The sequence below is a fragment of the Bufo gargarizans genome, chromosome 1, assembly GCF_014858855.1.
Source record: "Bufo gargarizans isolate SCDJY-AF-19 chromosome 1, ASM1485885v1, whole genome shotgun sequence".
Lineage (NCBI taxonomy): Eukaryota > Metazoa > Chordata > Amphibia > Anura > Bufonidae > Bufo > Bufo gargarizans.
In genome coordinates, this window is record NC_058080.1 from 270,084,495 (window position 1) to 270,105,510 (window position 21,016).

The 21,016-nt window shown below is 42.2% G+C and overlaps 1 protein-coding gene across 4 annotated transcripts in view; it reads right to left on the minus strand.

Moving 5' to 3' along the window:
• SLC4A4 (solute carrier family 4 member 4) overlaps positions 1–20,723 on the minus strand; it is a 262,656-nt gene extending 241,933 nt beyond the window's left edge. For 2 of the 4 annotated variants that reach the window (XM_044303049.1, XM_044303032.1), the window contains exon 1: positions 20,593–20,723. The gene's annotated coding sequence lies outside the window, so the exon portion shown is untranslated. Of the gene's footprint in view, positions 1–20,050; positions 20,414–20,592 lie in introns of those variants that run through there. The other 2 variants (XM_044303059.1, XM_044303041.1) reach the window with 1 other exon arrangement.
• Between the last annotated feature and the right edge of the window lie 293 nt (positions 20,724–21,016).

A 21,016-nucleotide genomic window follows, 5' to 3' on the forward strand; every position in this document is an offset into this window, starting at 1 on the left:
ATTCATACTGCTTTCACCAAATTCAGATTTTTCTAGACTTCTGGGAGCATTTATGAAAAGTGGTATGCCAGTCTTGACCTCCTTTAACACCCCTCTCCACTTTTAAAAGTGGGCTGGGATAAAGACCAAATTCACAGATTAGATCACTTTCAAAAGGAAAAGAAAATTTGCCAGTTAAAACCAAAGCAAAAATTCCTTTATGGCAGCTCCATGGGCCATAGACACACTGGTCAGGAGGTCATTGTACAAGGAAAGAATAGATAACGCTCTGACAATCATCTGTTGTAAATGATGGATCCTGTCTTATCTATACACGAAGGAGATATATCCTTATCATTACAGGCAGGTTTAGAAGAATATATAACTGCAGTAAAGTGATCTGTACAGATCAAGAAGTAGCGCCTATTATTAGGCTTAGCGACCAGTGCAAAAACTGCAGGATTTTTGGGCTTTTGTTTAAATATAGATGTTGACTTGGAAAATTAAAAATAACATCACCCAAAATGCTATAAAAATACGTTTAACATAAAAACGTGATTTAAACAATAGGTCATTTTCTGATGACACATTCTCTTTAAATCTCATCAATCTTCTGTGACAATCACAAAAGTTGCAAAAATGTTGCAACTCCAAGCCAGGCCAAGTCTTAGGCATACTTTAAATGATATAGGAGTAAACCACATAGCACTTGTGCCCAGTACATTATTACTGTACACCATTTCACAAAGCAAACACAGCAGTGACGTAACTAGAAATGACTGGGCCCCACAGCAAATTTTTGAACGCCCCACCCTAGCAACTTCTACGCAACCCCCTGCTCTTGTGCAGCCCCCACTCCTGAGGCTGGTCAAGATCACTGTCTTAGACCAGAACCCGCAGGCGCTCCGTTCGTTTCCTACACAGATATACTGTCACTGTATATAATTTCATATTATGATATTGCTGAGGGGGCCCAGTCAATAAATTATTTTAGTCCTCCTCCTGGGTCCCCCCAAAAATGAGGCTACCTGGTGCTATGTTAAAAAAATATATATCAATTCCAGTGCAGCAACTTTCAATGGTGACAAAGTACAACAGCGTAGTGTAATATAATGTATCTTATCAGAGGCAGCACATTGAACCGGTAAAGTCAAGAGAGAGCAGGAATATCTTCAATGAATATCTTGTGCTCCTTGCTGCAAATCTGGCGGACCCTCCCAGGCTTTGATTGCTGCAGCTTTATAGCGATACCTATTGAAGTGCAAATATATAAAATGGTGTGTAACAAATATTAAAATAATGAAACCTTCCAGCAGGAAAACGCCTCTATCAAACCACAGTATTACATTACACAAAGAGGTTTAGATGTTTGTACGCTTTAGATATGCTGTACATGAAATAGAAAAACGGGAGAACTTCACAGGCAGGAACGATGTGACCAGGGCAGGTATGGAAAGTACACTTTGTGCCAATGCCCTCACCTGTATTGTATGTTGTGCGGTAAGGCGCCAGCACATAGAGATCTTAGAGAGGTCTTCTCCCAGAGATCAAGCAAAGTGGACCAAGTGGGGACAGATATTGAACATTTACAGAAAGAAAGACTTGTATATTGTTCTAGAGCTCCCTTAAGGAGTGCTCAGGGGTGATTCACAATGGATGGCTTGATATTTTATTGTGTTCATACTGTTCATGGACTGAGGCTTTCGGATAAAATAAAAACAAACACAATCTAATATGTGGCAAATGCAATACATAAGAATACATAGGGTAAAATTCACCAGGTGATTAGAGGTCACAGTTCATATATGGAGTTTTAGGATGCATATTTTGCTTAACCTGTTCTAAAGCACCATTTTTGCTACATAGATGCATAATTGGTAAGGTAGTAAAAAGACACAGGTCCATCAATTCCAACCTATAATCCTACTGTGTTGATCCAGAACAGGGATGGCCAACCTGAGGCTCTCCAGCTGTTGCACAACTACAACTCCCAGCATGCCCACACTGCCTATAGCTATCAGCCTACAGCAGGGCATGGTGGGAGTTGTAGTTTTACAACAGCTGGAGAGCCACAGGTTGGCCATGCCTGATCCAGATTATAATGCCCATATTAAGAGAGAAAAAATCCAAATCTCCAAATCTGGCAAGCAGAATAGATCCCTGAGTCATCAGCTCATCTCCATAAATCTGGTACCCATAACCTAGACCTGTGAAGGTTCTCATTTATCCAGGTCATGGTATATCTGTAAAGAATAAATCAAGGCAACTGGACGTACTGTAGATTTCTTGAAAACGTTTCACTCGTTCTTCCAACATGGGGTCAAAGGTCTTGATTCCATTATCCTAATTGGAGTCAGTTGGTGATAAAGACTTCCCAGAAAAAGGTGTCAAGACAGCATTGTATGTGGCAGACAATAGATGTCTAACCCCCCCGCCTCTATTTAAGCTTGGCTTCTCCATTTTTACGTAGATGGCCTCCTTCACACCTCGTTTGTACCACTCGGCCTCCTTATCCAAAACACGTACTTGACTGTCTTCAAAGGTGTGACCTGTTCCTTTTAGATGTAAGTACACGGCTGAATCTTGACAAGAGGTTTTGGCTCTTCTATGCTGGGCCATACGCTGATGTAGTTGTTGTTTTGTTTTGCCGATATACAGTTCTGAGCATTCCTCATTGTACTGGACTGCATACACAATGTTGTCCATCTTGTGTTTAGGCATTGTGTACGCAGTCCAGTGCAATGAGGAATGCTCAGAACTGTATATCGGCGAAACAAAACAACAACTACATTAGCGTATGGCTCAGCATAGAAGAGCCAAAGCCTCTGGTCAAGATTCAGCCGTGTACTTACATCTAAAAGGAACAGGTCACACCTTTGAAGACAGTCAAGTACGTGTTTTGGATAAGGAGGCCGAGTGGTACAAACGAGGTGTGAAGGAGGCCATCTACGCAAAAATGGAGAAGCCAAGCTTAAATAGAGGCGGGGGGGGGGGGGGGGGGGGTTAGACATCTATTCTCTGCCACATACAATGCTGTCTTGACACCTTTTTCTGGGAGGTCATTATCACCTACTGACTCCAATTAGGATAATGGAATCAACACCTTTGACCCCATGCTGAGTATAATGACCTCTGACCGCACGCTGGGTATAATGACCTCTGACCCCATGCTGGGTATAATTACCAGATGTTGATTCAGTTACATATTTATTCCCAGAGAATTCTTGTACAGTCACTCAGAATTAAGAAAGCTCGTTGGAAGAACAAGTGAAACGTTTTCAAGAAATCTACAGTAAGTCCAGTTGCCTTGATTTATTCTTTACAGACATAACCTAGACCCTTCTTGAACTTGTAGGGGAAGCAGAAGACTCTAAGGCCCCTTTCACACGGGAGTCGAGGTCCAGATGCGTGGGTGCAATTTCAGTCAGTTTTGTCTGTGATTGCATTGCGTTGTTCACTTTTTTCGACACAAGTGCAAAGCGTTTTAATGAATTTTGCACGCGCGTGATAAAAAACTGAATGTTGGTACCCGGACCCGAAACCGGACTTCTTCATTGAAGTTCGGGTTTGGGTTCAGTGTTCTGTAAATTTTATTATTTTCCATTATAGCATAGTTATAATGGAAAATAATAGCATTCTTTAATACAGAATGCTAAGTAAAATGACCATTGAGGGTTAAAAAATAATAAAAAAATGACTCACCTCATCCACTTGATCGCGCAGCCCAGCCGTTATCGTCTTCTTCTTGCAGGACCAGCGAAAGGACCTGCGCTGACATCATGGTGCTCACCATGGGGTGAGCATGGTGTCGTCAGTGCAGGTCCTGCTGAATGAAGATAGATTAAGTGGATGAGGTGAGTAATTTTTTTAATAATTTTTTTATCCTCAGTGGTCATTTTACTTTACATTCTGTATTTTAAAAAATGCTATTATTTTCCATTTGAACCATGTTATAATGGAAAATAATAAAGTAAATGGACTTTAATGGGGTCCCGGGGCTCATCCCTATTTATTCACCTTTATTCCTTAGCAACCATCCGTGAAAATCGCATTGAATCCGCACTTGCTTGCGGATGCTTGCGATTTTCACTTCTATGGGGCCTGCGTTGCGTGAAAAATGCAGAATATATAACATGCTGCAATTATTATGCAACGCACAAGTGATGTGTGAAAATCACCGCTCATGTGCACAGCCCCATTGAAATTAATAGGTCAGGATTCAGTGCGGGTGCAATGCGTTCATGTCACTCATTGCACCCGCGTGGAAAACTCGCCCGTGTGAAAGGAGCCTAAGAAGTAGGTTTCAAGCACATTACTTTTTTTTATCCAGGTGCTATGCACATTTTTTGAGGATGGCACCCTGACCCATTCATTTCTATTTGGCCGAATGCATGTGCCAGTGTATTACAGTATTGCGGCGGCAGCAGGAAGCGCACGACGTCATAGCAACCAATGACGCCGTGCGCTCCTGCTCTCAGCAGGAATCCAGCCCGTGGTTCCACGAACCGCTCAGGGCCGTGAAACACAGCCGTGTGCATTCGGCCAATCGGCCTTTCTATGTGACCCCGTCAGTGCTGGAAGTTCAGACCAGTAGCTGCGTTGCGGACTCGTAGTGACTGCTCTGCAAGGGGCCTAAGGGCTCATTGAGACGGCTGTAGTGTTTTCCGGTCCGCAAATTGTGAATCTGCAAAACACGGATACCAGCCGTGTGTGTTCCACATTTAGCAATAAATAGGACATGTTCTATCTTTTTTGTGGGACTGCAGAATGGAACTACTGATGCAGACAGCACACGGTGTCCTGTTCGCATCTTTTGCGGCCCCATTGAAATGAATGGATCCATACCCATTCCGTAAAATTGCGGAATGAATGCGGACCCATTCATACAGTTGTCTGAATGAGCCCTAAACAATAATCAGGGCTAAAGGATTAGTTGAAATCTGGATTAGGCCATGTTCACACACTGTTAGGCCTCATGCACACGTGGCCCATATTGTGGCCCGCAAACAGAGGCAGGCACCTGCTGTGTGCTCACCGCCATCACTTGAATGGGTCTGCAATCTGGAGGTGCAGTATGGGACGGAGGCACGGAAGCACTACGGAATGCCTCCACACTGCAAAAAATAGAACTCGTTCTATTTTTTGCAGTGCGGACGGATCACGGACCCATTCAAGTTGAATGGGACTGGTTCCATCACGGCAGCCGCACGGATAGTGCCCGTGCATGAGGCCTTATGTTACTGGTTTAGGTCAGGAAATTCTACATCATAAGTGTCCATAGCTGACCTTTTGGCATACATATGGGTTGTATATGTTCGTATAACTTTTGTACAGTATTGAAAGGATATTGGAGTAGATTTATCAAAACTGGCGCACAGGGAAATCAGCTTAGTTACTCCTAGCAACCAATTAGATTCCTCCCTTCATTTTTCAGAGCTCCTTTTGGAAAAGAAAGAATCATTATGATTGGTTGCTAGAGGCAACTACAGTAAGCCAGTTTTCCTTTACATTAGTTTTGATAAATCTCCCTCATAGTGCTGTCATACAGCATACTTATAACCATACCAAACAGTGGCCAACTAGCTGTTGCGCCTCAATCTGCGCCTGAAATACGCCTAATATACGCGTATTTTGGCTTAATAAATGACCCCCTAAGTGCCTACACTATGGTGTAGTGTTTTACATAAAATATTCAAATAATAGTGCTATACAACGTCTGCAGAATTACATTAGACAAAGATTTGGGGTGATTACAGGTCTTGTGAAAAGAAATAGTTGTGGCATCCAGTAACAGGAGTGAAACTGAAACTTCATATGGAAAACTAGGATATATGGTAGGTCAGAATCAGAGTAGATAAAAGATAGATAGATAGATAGATAGATAGATAGATGGATAATAGATAAATGGATAGATAGATAGATAGATAGATGGATAATAGATAAATGGATAGATAGATAGATAGATAGATAGATAGATAGATAGATAGATAATAGATAAATGGATAGATAGATAGATATATTAGATAAATTGATAGATATAGATAGATAGATTGATAATAGATAGATAGATGAGATAGATATATGAGATAGATAGATAGATAGATAGATAGATAGGTGAGATAAATAGATAGATATGACATGATAGATAGATAGATAGATAGATAGATAGATAGATATAGGAGATGATAGATAGATACATGAGATGATAGATAGATAGATAGATAGATAGATAGATATATGAGATGATAGATAGATAGATAGATAGATAGATAGATAGATAGATAGATAGATAGATATAGGAGATGATAGATAGATACATGAGATGATAGATAGATAGATACATGAGATGATAGATAGATAGATAGATAGATAGATAGATATAGGAGATAATAGATAGATATATTGATTGATAGATAGATAGATAGATAGATAGATAGATAGATATAGGAGATGATAGATAGATAGATAGATAGATAGATAGATAGATAGATAGATATAGGAGATGATAGATAGATAGATAGATAGATAGATACATGAGATGATAGATAGATAGATAGATAGATAGATAGATAGATAGATAGATAGATATATGAGATGATAGATAGATAGATATATGAGATGATAGATAGATAGATAGCTAGATAGATAGATAGATAGATATAGGAGATGATAGATAGATGGATAGATAGATAGATAGATAGATAGATAGATAGATAGATACATGAGATGATAGATAGATAGATACATGAGATGATAGATAGATAGACATATGAGATGATAGATAGATAGATAGATAGATATATGAGATGATAGATAGATAGATAGATAGATAGATAGATAAGATGATGGATAGATAGATAGATACATGAGATGATAGATAGATAGATACATTGATAGATATAGATAGATATGAGATAATAGATAGATGATAGCTAGATAGATAAATAATACATAGATATATTAGATAGATAGATAGATAGATAGATAGATAGATAGATAGGTAAGATAAATACATAGATAGATAGATAGCTCCTGCCCGTACTCCGTTCTCAGCGGCCCCATTGATAGAGTGCACAGTCCATACTCCGTACACCGCTTAGAAGTCAGCAATGTGGAGAATAGTGAGTTTAAAGCGCACAGGAAATCAGTAAATCAATAATCAATAAATACTGTATATTAGAATAACTGTAATTTTAGAGCATTTGGGAGATTTAAAAAAACTTCATTAAAAGTTTAGTTACTCTTTAACTAAGAACAGTAAATATTATATTGAATTGTTAACACAATATATGGCATGAATCTATTGGGAAACCAACTTGTAATCAGCCACATCTGTGTGAAACTGTCTGCAATGACTGGTTCTAATGGGCTCTGAATGTGCAACAGTGCGCTATAGGAGCAGGGCTTCACAGCCGCTGATATTAGAAAAAAAATCTGAAAAATAAACTGTCATATCTGTCAAACTAATACCACAACAACAAAAAATGCTGAGGTGACAAAAAATATTTTAGCGAAGCTAAACCTTGTTATTTTCTGCTGACGTTTAGACACTGGGGCAACAGGAAGAGACATGTGTCAAGTCAAATAAAGCTAGAATAAAGATACATGCTATAATCACACAAACAATGAAAAAGATTTTACTACAGAAATGTGTGACAAAACTAAAAGATGGCAGGATAGGAGGTCAAAAGCCCCTAGATGCAAATAGAAGGATCCACGAGCCAAACCAGGGATATGATACTTGAAACTGTGACATACTCTTACATGTGGCAAACTCAGCACTCATCGTCACCACGGAAAATGACCTTAAAATAACGTCTTTACAATTAATAAGGGTGTTTGCAATACATTGTTTTCAACTATACAATTATGCGTCTTTATGATGGTTTTGTTTTTAATAATTTGTAAGTAATCTGTCAAATTGCCAGCTAATCCAAATTTTCTCAAAACAGGCAGATTTGAGATAGATAGATAGATAATAAATAGATAGATAGATAGATATGAGATAGATAGATAGATCTGAGATAGATATGAGATAGATAGATGATAGATAGATAGATAGATAGATAGATATGAGATAGATAGATAGATCTGAGATAGATAGATATGAGATAGATATAAGATAGATAATAGATAGATAGATAGATAGATAGATAGATATGAGATAGATAGATAGATAGATATGAGCTAGATAGATAGATCGATAGATAGATAGATATGAGATAGATATGAGATAGATATGAGATAGATAGATAGATAGATAGGAGATAGATAGATCTGAGATAGATAGATATGAGATAGATAGATCTGAGATAGATAGATAGATAGATAATAAATAGATAGATAGATAGATATGAGATAGATAGATAGATCTGAGATAGATAGATATGAGATAGATATAAGATAGATAATAGATAGATAGATAGATAGATATGAGATAGATAGATAGATATGAGATAGATATAAGATAGATAATAGATAGATAGATAGATAGATATGAGATAGATAGATAGATAGATGTGAGCTAGATAGATAGATCGATAGATAGATAGATATGAGATAGATATGAGATAGATATGAGATAGATAGATAGATAGATAGGAGATAGATAGATCTGAGATAGATAGATCTGAGATAGATAGATCTGAGATAGATAGATCTGAGATAGATAGATATAGAGATAGATAATAGATACATAGATATAAGATAGACAGATAGATAAGTAGATAGATAGATACAGGGCCGGGCCGACACAGAGGCTGGGGAGGCTCCAGCCTCAGGGCGCAGGCCAGCTCCCCAGCCTCTGGGCGGCAGGCAGGCCACTGACCACGTCGCTGCTGCTGCCGCTCCTGCCGGGCTGCCCGCCGCACTGGAGGGCGGAGGGTGAGCACTTGGCACTGACTTACGTGCTCCCTCCCGGCTCCGCCTCCTGGCTCGGCCGCTCCGCTGCTCTGGTCTCTGTGGTGGATGATGATTAATAACAAACATACATATCTAAATGGCGGGGGGGGGGGGCTTGACTTGAGTCATCTACTGATCAGTGATCATCAGAGCATTAGAGCTGCAGGAATAAATAACATCTAAATGTCTGGTGGGGTAGATGGGGGGGGGGGGGGGGTTGAGGTGGGTTAGATGATCTAACCCAGCCCCCCTTCCTCCATCAGCCCTTGTCCTACCACCCCATCTACCCGTACCCCTGCAAAACTTGCTAGTTTTTATTTTGTCTTGTTGACAGGATTATGTTTATTTATATTAAGATGATGTGGTTATTGTCTTATATGACTTGTTTTTGCACTTCATTTCTATCTTTATATGGATCTAAAGAGGTTGTGCATTTGTTTACAGCTACAGTTAATTGGTACATTACACTGTGCATATTTATGTGTGATTACAACAGTAAGTATTTAGTAAAGACTCCACAAGTTGGGGGGGGGGGGGCGCACTTGGGCAGCCCTGGATAGATAGATAATTAATAGATATTAGATAGATAGATAGATAGATCAATAGATAGTGTAAGAAGGTACAAGGAATAATCGTGGATGATAGGTATGTGTCACCGAGGTTCCTGGCCTCGGTGGAGTAAAAGCCGGTTTTTATGTGTCAGCAGCAGTTGCTGTTTGACACCTTGATACTTAGTATGGCTGTATAGCTGATCCGGGACGGCTCTTACTGGGAGTAGTCAAAGTGCTGGGTGGGTGACTACTCCCCACGTTCCAGGCCGGGTTTTGCCAGGCATAAAAATCAGCCAGCAATGCCAGGTGGAGAGGATTACCTCCGTCTGACAGTGAAGCTCAGGAGGTCTGAGGGCTGTGTTGGGATCCGCGACTTGAGCCGGGCTGGAGGGCTCAGACCCCTGTGAGGGCAAACAGAACGCCTAACGCCTGCCTGTGGACTTGACAAGGCAGAGCTTCCAACAGGGTATAAAGCTAACACCCAGGAGTAAAGGTGACTGTTTTGTATATGAACTTTTAATGTGTGTGAATGATCACCAAGCAACTTGCGTTTTTGTTTTGCTTTCACGTGTGAATAAACACTGATGTTTTGAACCAAGAACTTGTATTTTGCCTCTGTGCTGCACCCGCTAATCCTAACTACCAGAGCGAATCCCCACAATAGATAAACCGACATATAGAGAGGTAGATAGATAAATATATAGATAGATAAATATATATATGTGTGTATATAGATATTATATCGGTAGAACCAATCCAAAATTGCTTGAAACAACTAACACTAATAACTGCATCTTTATATTTGATTCATTATCTATTATGGAGAAAAATATTAATGTAGATGATAGACAGATATATGATAGATAGATATGAGATAGATACATAGACAGACAGATATGTAGATATGAAATTGATCATTCTGCGATAGATAGACAGAGAGACAGATAGATGATAGATAGATAGATAGATAGATAGATAGATAGATAGATAGATAGATACTGATCTCACTGCCAAGCCATATTGTCTATTTGCATCCTTATTTAAAATTCGCACATACTAGGAAGAAATTCAGGCGGGAATAGCAACATTCTGATCATCTGATTCAAGATCTAAACACAAAATCTACAATTCTGGAGCAATGAGGATTTGCCCACCACTAACTGTCATGTGGGGTCAGCAGACAGTGCACCTTTAAGCCACAAAGTTTTAATGATCAAAAAAACTAATCTCATTTGGCCAGAGAAGTAGCCTGGACCTCACAGAGGGTAAATGTTCTCATGGGATAATGCAGCCTATTACACTGAGCTCCTCTAGATACAATAACACAATCCAATCTGACACTTCTACTCAGGTCACTACTTCACATACATCTTATGATTCAGGGTATTATGCAACCAAACTGACTTCAAACATTTATGCAGCAATGAAACTTCTACTTCATAAAGCCGACTAAAATACAAGATAAGCCTTTTACTTTCCAGATGGAGCTGGAACTGGCCCAGTATGTACAATGACAACTGATCTCAATTGTGGGACTGAAACGCAATACCTTCAGGAATGCCTCTCACTAAAGCACTGTGAGGTTTGTGAATTCTTACCATGGTCTAGAACTGACGTCTAACTTCACTGCTAGTTTTGCCTTGTTATAAAGGCATTACACTGAGGTTGACAGTTTTGAACTAGGTCTTTTACAAACCCACTACTTGAGCAGGTTAGGGCTGCGGCGGCTAATCATGGGCCAGAGTGAGTTCATGAGACACTGCAGGCGGCGTCACATGGGGGCAGGTCGTCGGCGGTGGCCCCAGTAAGTGCGGCGCAGACACGGAGGTCCAGGCCCCTAGAGAGGCTGAGCCCTGATGTTACCCCTCGAGTTTGGCAGCGCCTAGAGAGGCCCTTAAGGGACCCTCCAGTGCGGCAGTGGGGCTGTGCTACCCGTAGCCATGCTGGGAGGATTCCCGCACGGCGGTCGGGCTCTGCGGGAGAGGGATGGGTTAACCTCCACCCCGTCTCCCTGAACATGCAGGAGGGTGGAATGGCTGACTATTGATGAGCGGCAGGGGTCATATTCGAATTCGTGATATTTCACAAATATTTTTTAGAATATTTGTTGAATATTTGTGGATTCGAATATTTGTTATATTCAACTTTTTTTTTTTTTACTTTTTTAAATCGGCAAGGTAATGATTGCGTAATATGCAAATATTACGCGATCAATACAGGCGTGGGTCAAAAACGAATATATAGCACTATAGAATATAGTGCTATATATTCGTTTTTTAGAATATTCGTCATTTTTTTCCATCCGAAGTTATGATTTCTCCCTGCTTACGTTGCTTGCAGGTAAAGCTCATCTTGTTTGTTTCATTTCAAATCCATTGTTGTGGTGTATGGAGCCAAAAATGTTAGAATTGTGTTGATGTCCCAATATTTATGGACCTGACTGTAGGTAGATGGGAGTCTGCTTGTTTTTGTTCCTATATTCATCCTCATTTGCTGTCGCATTGTGAGACAATGGGTAGCAGTTTTTAGATTATTTTGGTTTGTGGGCGGGACACGGTACATGTTGTGGTTGTATGATCGGGTTAATTTTAATTTTATATTTTGCAGGGTCCGCCCCGTGCTTAGCCTGGATTTTTGATCATTCCTACGTGTATAGGGGAGCACAAAGAGCGCATGTGCGCAGGACTGGAAGACAATTGGGTTTCGAGGCCAGCGAATTACAGGTTCGTTGGATTGGCTTACGCCGCTTGTTGCAGGGACGGATGCTTCCAGAATTTTGTTTCTATGTTTCTCTAGCTTGTCCTCCGGATATTGTGGCATTGCATGCAGGTGGGAAAGACTTGGGCATTCGTCGATCCAGAGACGTCATTAGGGACATCAAGTGACACTTGCTTAGGTTGTAGGCGGAGTTTCCCTCATTGTTGGTGGTTTGGTCAGACATAGTGGCGCGTCGGGTTTGGCGGTCTGCAAGGTCGTTTGACAAACTGAACAAAGCTTGGGCGAAAGTCAATAAGGAGGTAGGCCACTTTGTACGGCCACAGGGTGGTTTTGTTGTGCAGTATAAAAAATTAGAGGAGGCGTCAACAATGTTTTTGAGGCGTGATAGGGTCCATCTGAATCATGTGGGGATTGAACTGTGGACATTAAGGTTGCAAGATGACCTGGAAGCGGCTTTCAAGGTTTGGAGGGACGAGCATAGGTCCCACCAGACGAACACCTATGTTTGTCTGGTAGCAGGAAAAAGGGGGATCCTGGGAGGCAAAAAATTGGAATAGGTGCATAGCTCTATCTCTTTCGGCGTGCATCTATGAGGTTTGTGGTTAATGGAAAGCTGGGGGACCCTGTTTGGGCTAATGCAGTGTCCCAGGGGGTCAGTAGTGTATGCTGGGCTTTGTAGTGCAGATTGACCACTAACCTGGGATCCACTGTCGTCTTCAATTGGGGCAAATACTGGAACAGGCAGGTATTGAACAGTTCGTGACGCCAGTGTCAATTAAACGGTGACACGCCGTGTATGGTATTGTAGAAGAATGAAGCAAGCATAGGATAGCCAACAAAAACTGGAACATTTACTGAATATCAGTGAATACAGCTGGTTCTTGAAAGTACAGAATGGCCGGTCTTAGCAAGGCATTATGCAGAGTGTTGATTACAGGAGATGCAGTACAGGCGGCTTGCTCACTATTCCTGACTGGTCCTGCTACATGTGACTTTCTCTCCAAGGTCTAATGCCCTTTATCTGGCGTACCCTTGAAGCTGTCCTTATCTAGTACCTCCTCTGTTATCTTGAGTACCTCTTGCTTTATCTGATCGGCCTCTGTGGTAATCTGTGTCTTGGCTGGTGGCTTGCTTATGCTGCTTCAGCTAAACGGATGATGACTCAGGAGGGGAACCTTTTCCTTGGATCCGGAACCCGGTTACAGGGCCTTTACTACCCTCTCCTAGCCGGCAGGCTTCAGGCCTGCTATGCTCTCACAGGCCCATAGCCTGGCCTTCCCTCAGACACAGGATCATTTCTGACCTCTGCTCCCACTGTCTGACCCTCTACTACTACTTCCTGACTGGGCCTTATATAACCTAGGGTTCCCTAGCTCCCTCTAGTGACTCAGAGCTGGAACTACACCCTAGCCGGCCTGCAAATGCACGTTTCACAGTAACAGGAAAATACATAGCATGACATTATAAGATATTCTATACCAACCTCCCCTTAAATACAGGGGGAACGACAATACCCAAGTGACCCTTCAGTAGTGACGGGGTATTACTCTCCCGTACACTACACTAATAGCCTTGCAGGGGTATCATTTCAAGGAGTTGGTGCCCTTGGGTCGGAGAGTGCGGCCAAGGGTAAAGTTGGATTAAACCTCGATCATAAGTGGAGGTTCGCAAGTGGCGAATATGGTTTACTTTGATTGCCTTCTAGGATCCCCTTCGCATCATATAGAAGTATTCTGGGACAGGAAGGGAAGGAAAAGTTTACATGTTGGATTAATGTTACAATGGTTACAAGGTATATGTACAATGCATGGTAATTATTGTTTTGTTAATAAATTGCCGCTACGGCTTTTACACCAAGTCAGACTGTGGAGTCTTCTTTGGGTTAACAGTTTAAAAGGGGATACGAGCCAGAGAATCTTCCATCCCAGGAAGTCACATGTGTGATATGGAGCATATCTGCCAGGTCTTTCATTTGTTTAAACACACATTATAGTAATACAGTACATGCATAGACTATTAATAGATCAGATTGAACTTTCTAAGAACCCCCTATACACCAGTGTGCTGCAGGGTTGAAATCTATCCAGAAAAGGGCCCTGTTGGCATCTTCTCTTATAGCCGTGTTGGAGAAGGGACTAAATAAAGCAAAGTTCATAAGTCACTCACACGTGGACAGGCTTGCAGAACTGAGATCATGTATTCCTTAAAGGAAGGAACACACACAGCACCATGTGGCTTTCAGTGTAACTGATAGGGACTCCTCAGCTCTTCTCCCCACATCACATTCATAGACATCACCAGCCACGTAGCCTATGGGATCCTGAGCCAAAGACATAGATGAGGCAACCCATCTGCAGGCCCATTCAGTGAACTATTAAAATCCATAACGATGTCTAAGTAATGTGATGATAGCTGGGATGACGACCACAAATAAATATTCAGCGCAAGCATATATATAGTAGACCAGGGAGAACTCCTGAAGGCTACGGCTACCTGTTAATTCAAAATAGTGAACCTTAGCCATCCAGGTGCTTTTTCCACACCATTCCTTATAAATAGCAATACTCTAAGGCGCCTTGCAGACGAGCAAGTTTTCCACACGGGTGCAATGTGTGATGCAAACGCATTGTTCCCGCACTGAATACGGACCCATTCATTTCAATGGGTCTGTGTACATGAGCGTTGTTTTTCACGCATCACTTTTGCATTGCGTGAAAATCGGAGCATGTTCTATATTCTGAGTTTTTCACGCAACACTGACCCCATAGAAGTGAATGGGGCTGCGTGAAATACGCATCGCATCCGCAAGCAAGTGCAGATGTGATGCGTTTTTCACTGATGGTTGCTAAGGAGATGTTGTTTGTAAACATTCAGTTTTCTATCACGCGCGTGAAAAACGCATCAATGCGCATTTCACCCGTGCAATAAAAACTGAACAACTGAACGCAATCGCAAACAAAACTGACTGAGCTTGCTTGCGAAATTGTGCAAGTTTACTTGAACGCATCCGGACCTAATCCGTATCGTTCGCGTGAAAGGGGCCTAAGGGTATGACCACACAGTCAGTTTTCTATATGCAGTTCTGGAAGCCAAATCAGGAGTGGATTCAAAAATGAGAAGTCGTATTTGTCCTTTAGACTTTCTCTCCTCTTGTGATCTACTCCTATCTTGGCAAGCAGAACCTTGTACCGTGTGGTCATACCCTAAGCAGTTTACTGTTCGGCATACTACAAAAAGTTTAGTTGCCCATACACGTGATATAAAGTTGGATAAAATAGCAGACTCCTGTCTTCCCAAAATTTGATCCTTTTAGTTTGAAAAATACCAAGTGTATGGCTGCCTTCAAACTCTGCACAGCCCCAAGGAGTTATTTTTAAAACTCTATGATTGGCAGGTTTAATGTATTATGTTGCTGGTAGGATCATTTAGATTAGATAACTGCTGGGAGAAAATTGTTCAGAAGTTACCGTATCTCATTGATCTTCCTAATAACACGCACATTTAGCTCAGTTAACCAGTTGGAGGGCGGAGGTGTAAGCGGCCATTGGACACCATGGATGCCGCTAATCTCAGTCTGAAGGCCATATTACACCTGAAGATAATCGCTAAGATTATCCCTAACAAGCGTTCAGGCAGATCGTGCCGTGTAATCACTATCTATGGGGACGAGCGATGGCATGAGCGATCGCTCCTCAGCATACTAAGGAGGAGATCGTTGCATGTAATAGCAGCAGTCTCCTAAACTAGCATGCAGGCAATTGTCAGGAAGGTATTTTTCCTTCCTGACAATTGTCTGCTTCATCTGCAAGTGTAATAGGACCCCAAAGGTGGACTTAGACTGCCCGATTTTCGGGCAGGTTATCGGGAATGAACGTTTCTGCAAATGCTCATTCCCAACAATCTGCCCATCTAAATGTGCCGCCGATCACCCGACAAAGGAGCAAAATGCTTGTTCATCGGGTGATCCTATCGTTTGTGCAGGCACATCTATCATCGTTCCTGTCGAAACAGAGATCTGCTGCCCAGAAACAATGATTCTGTGAGGGAGATCGTTGCATGTAAATGCGGTGGTCTCCTTCACTGAACGAGCAGCTGACTGTCAAGAAGGAATGTCTCCTTTCTGACAATCGTAACATCGTGCGGTGTAAACCCGCCTTAACAGTGGATCAGAAAAACCGAACACAGCCAATCCATATAGACAATGGGGTTTGCATACTGTATCTATAGGAAGAACTGAACCATTTGAACAGCAGTGTAGTGTATCTGATAGTATACAACCAAATAAAGGAAACCAGTGGAGCAGTCTTCTTCGCGACATATGTGCTAATACAGGTTATCTGAGTTAGGAGGGCCGTAGACGTGACTGTTTTCCAGATTATTTTGTATTTGGCTGCTATTCTTATACATTAACCTAATTAGAAAGGACAGTCTGTGATATTTAGGAGATCTAATTCTGGTTTCCTAATGAGTCTTCAGTACAAATCTACCACAGAAGGGTTCAGAAACATACACCTGTCTGCATTAACACCAGATTCACCTCGTAAGGGCTCATGCACACAAACGTATTTTCTTTCCGCTTCCGTTCCGTTTTTATGGCGTTCAGTGGGGCTGTAGACAATATGGAAGTTACTCCGTGTGCATTCCGTTTCCGTTTGTCCGCATGGCCTTTCCACACAAAAGTAGTGCATGTCCTATTATTGTCTGCAAATCACGGTCTGAGGCCCCATTCAAGTCAATGGGTCCGCAAAAAATATGGAACGCACACGAAACACATCCGTATTTCATCTGTATTTTGCTGATCCATCCTGTAGAAATGCTATGCCCAGCCCATATTGCTCATGTGTTTGGTAATTAATAAATTATTGTTTCCGTTACAGATCCGCAAAAAACGTATCAAATATGGAAACCATACGGATATGTTTTGTGCAATAACGTAACGGAAGAGGATTTAAATCAGAGGAAAAAAAAACTCTGATACAGAACAACGGATCAGTGAAAAATGGACCGCAAATCAACAACGGTCGTGTGCATGAGCCCTAAGACTCACATTTGTGGAGCGTTAAGTCTATCAGCCTACATTCATTAATATGACACACAACAGACCTTTTAGCTTCCATCTGATACCTCACATGAAGGCTCATGGCTTCTAGGCCCATCCTAAAACTACTGTACCTGTACATAATATACCTTTAATATAATGATAATACGACCTGTTCATGACAATTCAGCAAACCACATTGATACAACACAAGGAATTTGCATCCACCAAGACTGACTTGTGTGGTAGCTACCGAACAGCATTTAAAAACTGGACTGAAGAAGATCACTGGAAAGCAGAATGACTTCCTGAGAACCCGACACAACCATTTTCACTACTTAACATATGGAAAGCTTTCAGTAAGGCTTTTCTCAATCATTAACCCATAAACCAATGGTTTCCAACCTGTGGTCTACACCTCCCCCTACAACCACAACGACTACATACATTTGGCGACCACTGATTATAGACCTGAGGGCTCATGCACACAGCCGTAAGTGTTTTGCGGACTGCAAATCATGGATCCGCAAAACACAGATCCTGGCCGAGTGCATGCTGCCATTTTTTTCACACTCCTCTAAAAATGTCCTATACTTGTCCACAAAACGAACAAGAATAGGACATGTTCTACCTTTTTTGCGGGGCTGCAGAACACACTTTTGCAGCCCTATTGAAATTAATGGGTCTGCATCCGATCCGCAAAAAACACGGATCAGATGTGGATAGAAACTACGGCCGTGTGCACAAACCCGTAGTCTTTTTTACTAACATGTTTCAATTATTTTAGATGTTAACATAAGGAGTTCAGAGGTTCTGCCCTCGATGTCCACTGGTGTCACGGTGTAGATGACGGCAGTAGTCAGACCTTTATTGTAGTAGTCATCAGTAGAGAACTATAAACTGCAAATTGATATACCGCGCAATCTCTGCAAACAAAAGCCGTGCCACCACTGTCCATTAAGAAGAGGTTCTATGCAATGTTTTGTAGTGTTTGTGATGTGTGGACTATAAAAGTCATTTTGCGGACATAGTCTCCCTATCTTGTTGCGGAATGGACATACTTACCACATCTGTATTTACGTTCCACTTATACTTAGTCGCCAATGCGGACCACAGACCCATTGAAGTCAAGGGGTCTACAAAAAATGCAGATGCAACACAGACGGTATATGTATTTGGTGGACCACAAAATACATACAGTCGTGTGCATGAGGCCTTAATACTAAGTACCACTACTGTACATGAAAATTATCACTGTCGAGTCAGCTCTGGAGATCTGAAACTGCTGAACGACACTTCCAGGGCACATTACGGGTATGAAGTGACTACCCAGGTCCAGTCTCCCCGTTGTATGCACCTTTGAAATGAGATGATCAGATAGATTTTCAAGGGTATTCCAGGAGAAAACATTTATTGCCTAACCGCTGGTGACATCTGTTAGATTGGTGGGGGTCTGACTCTTGGGATTGATAGGATGGGAGACCTCAGATTGCCCCATGACGAGGAGACATTTGTATGGAGCAACAGTCTAAATACGTAGTAAAGCCTTATTCACTCGCCAGTGTTTTAGTCAGTGATTGTGAGCCAAAACCAGGAGAGATAAGGTAGAAAAGATCTGCATCTGTTCTGTGTTTAGAGCCACACTAATCATGAGGTGTCCTAGAGGTTGGTCTGCTACCATTTTCACATTTCCCACCTATCCAGTGGATGGATGTAGTCTGCTGGAATACCCCTTTAAGTTTTGCAAGAGCCAACAAATACATGTCGGAGTTGTCGGTAAGATCCAAGAAAACGTGCAGCACACTGAGACTTTTTTCGTAGTTTATGGAACATCTTTGACCTTTGAGAAACGTTGTGCAAACTGAACTGTGGGATCAGGACGGGTTCTGCATGTGATCTCGGAGAAGTTGTGCTCTTTATAGTCTCTGTGCACATATAATGAAGCCTTTTATTATGAGGAGAAGTCATCAGGCTTATGGTAGCTTGCACATGACCTATGTATGCGTCCTACATGCCTCATGGGTCTCCTACTAACCTATAGGACCCTTGTTTCGGTCCACTGTGCCTTTCTCACAAAGCCTCTTTAAATCTTTCTTAACCCTTTCCTCTGCCTGCGATGGCTGACGTGCTGCGGTATGCTGGTATTATTTTGATATTAAATGAGCCTTACAGGGCATCAGGGCTAGGTAGCAGTGTATTGCACATGATCCCTAAAGCTGTATTACGCTGCACATGATCTTTAAGCGCCCATGCCTAGCATGTCATTTAGAAGCAGTCGGCACCTGCTCTCTGGTTGCACTTGCTGTGCCAGGAGGAGGGTGCGTGGCTGGTGCTGCATGGTGCCTGCTCAGAGCTCTTAGTCCATCGTTTTACATCATAGTCAACCAAATAAAACATGTAATGAACTGTTGTCAGATCCATCAGCCCGTGTATTACTGTACCTAGAAATATTCTATATCGCTCAATTGTGCGCGTATAGAAATTTTAGGTAGATAATGCGATATGTGTTGCTATTGCTACAATATCACGTGTTGTGACATACAGCGTATACTATATCACAAATGTAGATACTTTTAGCGCAACAAAACCACATTACAGTAATACAACAGATGGCGTAAAAGTGAGAGGTGTCAAGATAATGCTGGGTACATCTGTAGGTATGCTGGATCCCATTTTCCCACACCCTCGTAAAGAGTTGTCGCAGCTGTTCTACGCGCATAGACAGTTGTCATCAACCCGTGGTTGTTGCAGAACTCCTACTTCCAGCATGCTGAGAATAGTAGTTCCTCAACGGCTGGAGAGTCGGAGGATGGAGAGCACTTTCCTACAGGATTACAGGTGTAGTAAGGAGGACCACTCTTACCTTGAAGTTGGTATGATGTCACCACAGTCCTACAACCTGCTCCTCTTGTCACATCCACGTGTAGCTCCAAGTCGATTGATGAGAGTAATAGGGGAACGGTAGTGAAGCTGTTTGAACAGGTTTAGACCATGGAAGTAGCTCCAACAGAAGAGCAAGCAGGACCAGCTGCTACTGATTCGGCAAGGGGAGCCCCCCTTCTCCTGGCTAGGTCCTAACTACTGTCCTGCCTGAGTCGGACACTTGGAATACTATGAGAAGGAATGATATAGCAGAGCTGAGGAGGGTACGGTGAAGGTGAGGTGAAGCATTAGGGTGTAGAGGGAATGAAGCACAACCCTGGGAACACTACAGCTTTGCTATTGAGACTCCTGTGGTTTCACATTTAATAGTGACATGAGCCTTCCTCCCCCCTCACTATTCCCTCCCTCCTTGAGTTACATTGCAGGGAAGGAGTGGCTTGGGCAGGGCAGGGAGGTAATAATATGGGCACAGCTCCTGGTCCTTGCACTAGCTTCTCTCTAGCACACAGATTAAACCTTTACCTTTATAGCCTGATTTAGTTACACAGCCTGTAGCAGCTGACAGGATCCCAGGCCTCCATGCTTCCTCCTCAGCCTTCTTGGGACAGATCACCTCTCAAGTTGCCTCAGTGGTGGCTGGCTGGAGTGAACTCATGAAATGCTTCAAGTGTGTATGCCTCCCTTCTCTCCTCCCCTGGCAATCTAGTATTTATTAACCATGAATTATTTAGTGTGGGCGCCGGGAGGGATGGAGGAGGTGGTGCTGGTGAGAGGAAGCAAGTTTCCCTGCTACCTGTGACTAATTCACATAGGTCACCTGGGTGAGGTCACCGAGCAAGGATGCACGGTGTCCAGTCACTTACTGGTTCACAGGCTGATGTTCCAGCAGGTGGTACTTTTTAGCTGACACTGCCCTGTAGGGCTGCAGTGGTGGTGCCAACTGCTG